The 10,177-nt window shown below is 28.8% G+C and overlaps 1 pseudogene; it reads right to left on the bottom strand.

Moving 5' to 3' along the window:
• Window positions 1-271: 271 nt before the first annotated feature.
• Window positions 272-1,157, bottom strand: LOC126660809 (zinc finger protein ZAT11-like; annotated as a pseudogene).
• Window positions 1,158-10,177: the final 9,020 nt, after the last annotated feature.

Raw genomic sequence — 10,177 nt, 5'->3', positions numbered from 1 at the left:
AAAAAAAATATAAATATATATTTCAATCTTATCATAGTTGCTTATATATTAGTTTATTTTGCCATAAATTTATGCAAAAAATGAAACTTAAATATCTCATACAATCCACTCACGAAATTGTTATTTGCACTATGTTTCTCTCATGATTTTCCAATAATAATAATAATAATAATAATAATAATAATAATAATAATAATAATAATAATAATAAAAGGACAAATAAATCCAATTCAACAATTTGCAAAGAATATTTAAATTCAAAAGGAAAATAAATCAAAAATCAAGAAGAAGAAATTCTCATTTATGCATATGCTAATTGTTTCTGATGATCCATTGTATCTATTAACAGGTGAATAAATAAAAATACAAAAACAACACTAACCCTAAATCAAAAATCAAATTCTATGTATAAAGAGTTATACATATAATAAGTATAGATATAATTTAATTAATTACATGTATGTATAATATAAGTAATTACTAAGATCTAAAAGAAACAGTCAACCATAGGAGCTGAACTCTTACCAAATCTTAAACAACTCCAAATCATTCTCATGAGGAGTCAAATTCAAATCTAAACACAAAACCCTCTTGCTATTTGATTTCTTCAAAACAGATGGCTTCATCACCACCGTTTGATCTATACTACTCGTCGGAGAACCCGTATTATTCATCGCAGCCGATCTATGCCTTCTCATATGACCTCCCAAAGCTTGCCCTATCGCAAACTCCAATCCGCAAATCGAACACTCATGAGTCTTTGGTTTCGCTGGTGATGACGATCTTCCGTCCAAGCTTAACCCTAATTCGCCATTAATCATTAACCGAGGCTTCTTATGGCTCGCACGGTGGCCTCCTAGAGCTTGAAATGACGTAAATTGACGATTACATGTCTTGCACTCGAAAATTCGAGTATTAGAGGTGAAATTTGAACTTTTTATCGCTTCAAAAGATGGAAACGAAAGAATTTCATTTCTTTGCGAGAGTAGCATCAAGCAATTCGCCATCGATAGATTGTCGATTTGATCCGATTCGTGGAAGCTTCGTTTCATGGCGGAAAATTAGAGTTAATGTGAATAAGATTTAATGAGTTTTTTTAGTTGAATAAATATAAAAAGGAAGATAGAACGAGTTAGGGCAAAGGTATTTATATAGTTAGGTTTACAAGTTATTAACTAGTGACTTGTGGAACATGCTCACTACATAAGGAAAAAATGTTGACTTTTATAGTTGACCTTTAGAGTGGATGACGATATTGCCCTTGTTAATTTCTTGATGGATAAGTTAATGAGAAAAATATGGAATTTTTCTAGAATACGATAATTGTCATTTTTGTGTAGTAGATTACTAGATTATGTAGACACGTAAGCATGACTCGGGGCTGAGCCAATAAGAGAGAGCGAGTCAGGAGCTGAGTTGAATTGTGTTTCGAGGAATCTTCAGATTTCTAGATGATTCGTTGTTCAATTAATGAGTATGAATGAATAAAAATGTGTAGACTAAATTGCATGGACTAATAACGTGATTGTTTTTTTTTTATTAATAGTTTAGCTATTTTTTTAGTAGTGACTAGTAATTAAAGAAAATAAATAAGAAAACAATCAAAAACAATTAGTGACCAATAGCTAAAAATTATTAGTAATAATTATTTCTGCTTTTTTAGTTCGAATACTTACCATAATTAATCTTTTTATCATCATTTTTGTTAAAATCTAAATATGAAGCTAGTATATATATATCTTATGTCAATAGTTATCGGATATAAATTTAGTGGTGAAATTAATTAATTAAATTAAGAAGAAATTCTCTATAAAGTACTTAAGAGTTATTTTGTTTAAATAATAAGTATATGATAAAGTACTTAAAGGGTTTTGTTCAACTTTACGTGACTTAATGGTGCAATCTACCAAACTAGCAAGTCACAAAGGTCAGTCTCATTCCTACTTTCCTAGCGTTAATTTTTTTTTTGACAAGTATATTTTCTAACTAATTAATTTCCTAATTGAAGTTTAGAAATTGCAAACAATATATAATTGTGTATTTAAAATTTCTTTAATCACAATAAATAAATATCAAATATATCAATATGATTTAATGATCAGTTTAAATTTTGATTCAGCGATATCTCATATATTTACATGTATCTTAATTCAATACCAAATCTTATTTGGTCGATAAAAAAATTCATATAATTTATGTATTTATATATCAACCTAATAAAAAATAAAATAGAAATTCATCTAAAAAATAGAAAGAAATTATAATATGTTTTTGGTGTTGCTTAAAGACGACTAACTAGCTGGAAATTGTTGTTATGAGGTTGTTTAACAAAAACAATTATGGTCAACTGCTACTAGTTGCATCTATTATATAAATGTAATTAATTTACTGTTTGTGTGTTAATTAAGTTCTTAACTGAACTTGTTTTGTTTTATTATTGGACAATGATACATTAATTCTAATCTTAATATTTTGCCAAAAGAATATAAATACTTAATACTACCTCCGTCCCATTTAAGAAGGGACATACCCCATTTTCATTTGTCCCACTTAAGAAGGCCATATCGTGTTTTTTGTGCCAATTTATATGAATTTTCCTTTTTTACCCCCTTTTCTCTTTCCATAATTAATGACTATTAGCTTATACACACTACAACACTATCATAAATAGGGGTAAAATAAGAAAATACTATAGTAATTAATGCTTTCTTAATATATGTGAAAAAGTCATTTGTCCCTTCTTAAACGGGACGGAGGGAGTATTTGTTTTTCTCTAGAAACATAGAAAAGTAATCTCATAAATATTAATTTTTAAACAACAGGATTAATTGTAAATTTGTAATACCAAAATATAAATCACATTATACGTGGATTAAATTGTAAACAGTTAACTAGTCTTGATTTTTTATTCGAACAAAAAATAATCTTGATTTTTTTTCCGAACAAAACTTAATTTTAATAATTTTTTTTGATGAAATAATCTTAATTATTATCACACAAGAGACTTAATTCTGTATGTGCATAGTCAGCTCTTTCTAATTAATAAGTAATTTTTTTTAAGGGTAAGCACGTAAAATAATTAATGAGATATGACATACTTGCTGAGGCACATACATCACATTTACTTGTTACAATTATTGTATGGCTCAATACATCTCTGACCCTTCAACTTGTACTCATTCATCCATTAACGCCTTATCTTTTAATTTATTTATTTAACATCTCAACTTACAAATTTTGCCTATTTAAATACTTACCTCTAAAATTATCAATTTAGTAATTATTTAGCGCATTCTCAGCTTGGACAAGTGTTTGATTACAATCTTAAATTAGTGTGTGAACATATTTTCTAAGCTAACACGATTATGACTAAAGCATATTTTGATCTTTAAACTTGTACACTTTTACTTATCTAATTATTATTTTTGATAGATCAATTGCATTTCACTAAAGACAAATCAGAAAATAATCATTAGCCAATAAAAATTGAACCGCACAGTTCAAAATCGACTTATCTAAAACAACATCAGAGGAAGAATATCGAGCCGATCCCGCAATAGAACGAGCAACAGAGTCACAATTTATAAGAATAAAAGAAAAAGAGATAAAAGAAAGGCTATTACAAATAGCTTTAATATCATCAACATTAACCAAGCTTAGCTGCGATTTATACTTAAGTCTTTTATGGATTGTGTTGATCACAATGAGAAAATCACTTTCAACTTCAACTTGGTAGTATCATAGCTTCAGCACTAACTGCAGGCCATGGAGGATTGCAAACGCCTCAGCTAGGTCAATTTCCCACCTAAGATCAAAACTTCTTCCGGAGGACGCAATAACTCCCCCTCCACTATCTTTAAGGATGATACCCAAACCGATGTTTCCTTTGGCTGAACAGATGGATTCCTTGCAATTCAGTTTGACATGAGGAGCATCCGGCTTGGTCCAGATTTGGGAGTAGTTAGGACTTCTATGTTAGCATGGTAGCCGACCATTGTTGACAGGATGAGCTACCCATCTAGAGAAATGGCTTTAGGCTTGAGGATTTTGCCAGAAAAGAAAGGTTTGTTTCTAGCAAACCAAAGACTCCAAAACATAGCACAAAATGACTCACAATCACTAGTATTCAGCTGACTTTTAGCAATCCAAAACCAAGCTTGGCAATTATCAAAGAAACCCACAAGCAAAGAAGCAGGTAAATTAATTAAAGTGAAGCCATACATGTAGGACTCAGTCATATTCCTTGAAAATATGAAGATCTATTTCAGGTTTACCACATTTTGCACAATGAACAGAAACAAGTATTCATCGAGATAAATTATTCGCAGAAGAAAGGGCTCTAGGAGGAATCTCCATATGAAGTGTTTAATTTTTGTCATACACTGAGTTTCCAAATGAAGTCCCAATCTGAGGAGGTAAAAGATGATGCCAAACCGTTAAAATAATCTATATTACAGCTTTGAAGGGTTATAAGGTAGGCTGACTTCACACTAAAAACACCCTCCTTGGTGCCCGTCTAGAATTTTTGGTCCTCAAGCAACCTAAAACTGATAGGGATACTCGATATTGCATCCACCTCTGCTTGAGTAAAAAGAAAATTTAATAATTGGAGGTCCTATAGCTTCATGGTTTAAGAGCAGGTTAACCGTTGAATCAATGGGCTAAGAGACCGAAGGAGGCGTATAAATGATATGGTTTGAGGGAAGTCCAGGAACCCAAGCTTCATCCCAGATCCTAATATATTTTCCATTACCCCCACTCGCCAACAACCACCTTGGTTCACTAGAGGAATTGATTGCCAAATGCTAAAACACAAGTTTGTCGAGTCTTGAGCAATACGCCGCACCTGTTTTGCTAACGAAGCCACATTAAAAGCTTCAAAGTCCTGGTAACTCAACCCGTCTTCAAATTTGGAGGAGCAGAGAGAAATCCATTTAAGCCAATGAATTTTATTGTCTTGAGGCATGTTGCCCCACCAAAACCTAGCTACCATTCTTTGGATTTCTTCTAACACGGTCAATAAAATTCAAAGATGCCCATTACATAGGAGGGGATGTTCTGAACTATGAACTTGATAAAAACTCCCTTTCCAACATTTGACAAAAACACGCTATTTCCACCCTTTAAGCTTTTTCCAAATCCTTTCTTTGATATAATCAAAAACTACCTTCTTTGACCTCCCTATAATTGAGGGAAGACCTAAGTACCTGAAGTGCTTGTCTATTTCTGAGACTCCCAAAAGATTAGTAAGGCGTAGCCGTAACTCAAGCGTTATATTCCTACTAAAGGACAACTCTGACTTGTCCATATTCAGCTTTTGGCCTGAATTTTTTTCATAGGAAATCAGAATTTGCTTAGTAATTTGGCATTCCTTATCATTTGCACGGCAGAATATGATACTATCATCCGTAAAAAAATAAGTGGAAAATTTCTGGATCGTTGCGGCAGATTTTTATACCATAGAGATATTCAATTCTACAGGCTCTTCTAATCATACAGGAGAACACTTCCGCACAAAGAAAAAAGATGTACGGAGAGATGGGATCTCCTTGTCGCAAACTTCTGAGGGGTTTAACAAAGCCTTTCAGGTGTCCATTGATCATAAAGGAGAAAGAGGCAGAGGACATGCAAGCCATGATCAAAGAAGCAAACTTTTAAGGGAATATCATTATAGACATGATAGCTTCAATAAAATGCCATTCTATCTTATCATAGGCTTTACTCATATCTATTTTTAATGCTAAGAAGCCTTTTCTACCTTTCATTTTATGTTTCATGTTATAGGTCTCATAATAATTTTCAGGGGCGGAACTAGGGAGGGTCGAAGAGGGTCGGCCGACCCTCCTCGCCGGAAAAAAATTGAAAAAAAAAATAGATTTTTTAAAAAAATTTCTCGTAGGGGCGATTATAACCGCCCCTAGAAACCGCCCCTACATGTTGTAGGGGCGGTTAAAACCGCCCCTAGAACTAAAAAATAACACATTTGCAAGTATTTATTGTCGTTTTATTTTTCTAAATAGCCGAACGTAAAAATTTCGACTCTCCTAATTACGAGTCCTAGTTCCGCCACTAGCTCTACTAAGAAAAAATTACAGCGAGACACTCCATATATATCATAAACAACATTTTCACCCGTTTTTTTTAAATCAAATAATATTTTTTTATAATTAGAAAGGAGAAAGCGCACTCTAATGGATGAATTTAAGCCCACAACCTAATAGTCTGCAGCCTGATGTTTATATCATTTGAGTTACAGTTCATTGGTAAATGATATAATTTTTTATTTTTATTTTCATCAATAATTTAGTCTTTTTTTGTTTATTTTTAATACGTCAAAAATAGACGGAAGAACTAAATTATTGACAGAAATAAAAATATAAGAACACATCTTTTAATTTTTTTTAAAGGCAAAAATGTAAGTTATAGTAATATATTTGAGAGGTTTCAAATTAATTTGCTGAAAGAAAATGTGGCAAATAAGGGTGATTAAGTTTTGTTGACTTAAAGATTGGAAAAACTAGAAAAACAAGTAACTAACATTTGTTGTCTTTATCACTAACAACCCTTTTTTTAGAAGTCAGTCATCGTAGTCATTAGTGCTACTCAAAATCTAGTCACCCAGTAGTGTAAGCAATAGCTTGTTTTATTTTGAAACTGTATATATGATTTGTTTCACAATGTTGCATCTAAAAAATTACTTCATTTTTTATTTTTATTTTAATTTTAATTTTTTAAAAACACTAATTTTAATTTAATTTTAATAAATATATTTTAATTATAGTTATATTTATATTTATATGAAAAAGATTATTTCTTTAACTTTTTTATTTATAATTCTGCCTTTTTTTTTTCAATAGATAGATATAAATTAAAATTTGGCTATAATGATGAAATTTAAAAGTTTGGTAAAAATAAAAAAATTAAAGTTTTTTTTGAAAAATTAAATAATTAATTACAATTAAACATACTTATCGAAATTATATCAAATTAATATTTGTATTTTTTTGAATATAAATAAAAACATAAAAAGAATTGGACATTTTAAATGATTAGGCCGTGTTATATTAGTATTATATTTAAGATAAAACACTTATCACAATTCTTCTAATTGTAATACTTATAAAAGACTTTGATTTTTCATTTTTCCAAGAAATAATCATTCTTAAAGATAGATTTTAATTTACATCATTTTCTATGGAATTTTCTGGTAGTTTTTGTCACAGGTTCGTCATAAATTTATGAGAAATAGTTTTTAAAATTATATATCATCAGTGATAGAAGAAATTTATGATGGTTTCGTGATATGTTATTTAATTTTTCACAATTTAATAAAGGTACTGTTCATCGCAATAGCACTAGTCCATCGCAATATTTGTTTATTGTTTTATTGTAAATTTATAACCTATCTAATCCATCACTAATATGGAATATTATAATTTGATTGTTCTTTTTTTGGAGTGATTAATAGATTAATTATTTTGTCCAATACAAGAAGCTACCAAATGCAATAAAGGTCTTCTCTTAATTGTTTTTATTAATTTCACATTCTAAATTCAACATTATGCTAATTTCAACTCTAAGTTTTTACGCAAGAAAAATTAGTATGTGATGTTGAATTTTAATACCGTACGTACTATGCGGTATGTGATGTTGAATTCCAGTACCATACAATGTGATAGTAGTTATTAAAATCAAACTAATTATGGATCGCAAAATTATATCAAATGTCTATTTATTGGACTTGTGCAAGTGCAAGTCTCAATACCTTGCAAATTATTTAAAATTAACTGCAATTTCTGCGGTCTAGCTATCAGAAATTCCACATCTAGAAACTTAAAAAATTGCCTCAAGAAAAAACTTTAAAAAATAAAAATAAGTTGAGTAGTAAACAAAATTATAGCACTTAAATTTGTAAAATTATATATAAATTTCTTCTATCATTATAATCTAAATCACCTTTTATTTTGCAAAGCAATATGTATGGATATAGTATTTTCTCAAAAACAATGTATGGATATATTAATATTCAAATTAAGCCTAATGTCTCATATTAGCCCCTTTTTAATTTTATTCCCACGTTGTAAAATCGCTAATTGTACCCAAATTCACACCTTTCACTTTTAATTGTACTTACAAATACTAAATTGACATTTGTTTTATTGAAAAAAATTCAAATAAGTCAATTATTTTAAGAATTCAAACAAGTTATTTATATGGATTTTTTAAATTTTCCGAATAAAAAAGAGTCCAATTTATAAAATTGGATACAAATTAAATTTGAATTTATGAATTTGGATACAATTGACAATTTTACAACATCAGAATAAAATTAAAAATGGACTGAAAGTTTGAGACTTTTTATAATGTTAAGCTTTTGAATTATTGGAAATTATTATTAAATTTCCAGGATAATGCATGTTTTTTTTCTTGGTCAAGCCTTGCAACAAAATTGACTTCGTCTTTAATGCCATGAAAAGGGTTGAGGTTTGAGAAATTTAAAAATTTCAATATTCTTAGGTAGGTATCAACATTTAGAATTTTGTTGTACATGCTAGTAGCTAGTTGCAACTAATTACATGTGTCGATATGGAAAATAAATGAATATTTCTTATTCTTAACTTAAATAGTGCTTGATTTTAAAAAATTAAATAAGTTATTTTTATAATTTTTTTTATGAATTTTTTTAGAATTTTTTTCTGTGTACTTTTTTCTATTCAAAATTTATATAAATATCATAATTTAAATTAAAGATAATAATCAAAGAGGATAAGATATAATAATTAAGTCAACCATATAAATAAAAATTGATTAATTAATGGATTATATAATTCAAATGATAAGCAATATGCAGTATGTTGTTATGGTCGTGAATTCAATTTCTTACACAAGCGCTAAAAATTCATCCACTCTAATGATAATTAAAATAAACATTTAAAATAATTTTTTCAAATAAATTAAAATAAAGAAAGTAATTGATTATAAAATTTAATGTGTAAAATCTAACATTTAAATCCAAATAATATAAGAATAATATTCAACTTGTTCCCAGTTATTTCATTTGTTTAAACTGATAAAGATAAAATCTACAACACGAATTCTCTTTTGTACTAAGATCTTGAAATTAATATTCCAATCTGCAGGTATGATAGCACTACCCTCAAAATCTAAATAAAGTTATAAATATAATTTAATTGAAGTACTTAATAATTATTTTAATTCAAACCAATTGAATTATATAGATTATCCCTACATATCGATCATTGTCATAACTTTGCTTACAAGTTACTTACTAGTACGGAAGTTGTTGATTAAGTACACCATTATTTCCATGCATGTACACCACATTTTCAAGGATACATGCATGAATGTTTACAAGATACTTGTAATTACGTGCGCTTATAAAATATCACATAAAAGTAAGAGAATTAAAAGAATTACTATTCACAAAAAAAAATTGACAATTAAAAAAGTGATATGTATGAAATTCTTACATTTTGAATGTCTATAAATACTTCGAGTTTGAACTAATTTTTTTAGGCTAAACCCATCTAGAGGCCTTTATACTATATTATTTTTATTCAAAAAGCCCTTGTACTATTTTTTTATTCTTTAGGTCCCTGTACTTGGCAAAATTTCAATTTTTAGGTCCTTTTGAGGGACTGGAGGAACAAAAAAATTGTAAGTAGAGGGATTGGAAAAAACTAAAAAAGGACCTAAAAATCAAATATTATGTAAGTAGAGGGACTTGAAGAACAAAAATATAGTACAGGGGCTTTTTAAACAAAAATGATATAGTACAAGGGCATCTAGATGGGTTTAGCCATTTTTTTAAGGTGAACCAAGTCCACTATATAGCTATAAACCATCCACAAATAATGTGCCACATAACATAATTATAATATTGATTGGCTAAATCCATTTAAAGGCTTTTATATTATATTATTTTTATTTAAAAAGTCATTATACTATTTTTTTTGTTTTTCATGTCTCTCTGTTTACATAATTTTTTATTTTCATGTTCTTTTTAGTTTTTTTTTCAATCCCTCTATTTACAATTTTTTTATTCCTCCAGTCCTTGAAAAGGACCTGAAAATTGAAATTTTACCAGGTACAGAGACCTGAAAAATAAAAAAAATAGTATAAGAGCTTTTTGAATAAAAATAATATAGTAAAAGTG

This window comes from Mercurialis annua, linkage group LG8 (assembly GCF_937616625.2).
Source record: "Mercurialis annua linkage group LG8, ddMerAnnu1.2, whole genome shotgun sequence".
NCBI lineage: Eukaryota > Viridiplantae > Streptophyta > Magnoliopsida > Malpighiales > Euphorbiaceae > Mercurialis > Mercurialis annua.
This window is presented reverse-complemented; position numbering and strand designations above follow the sequence as displayed.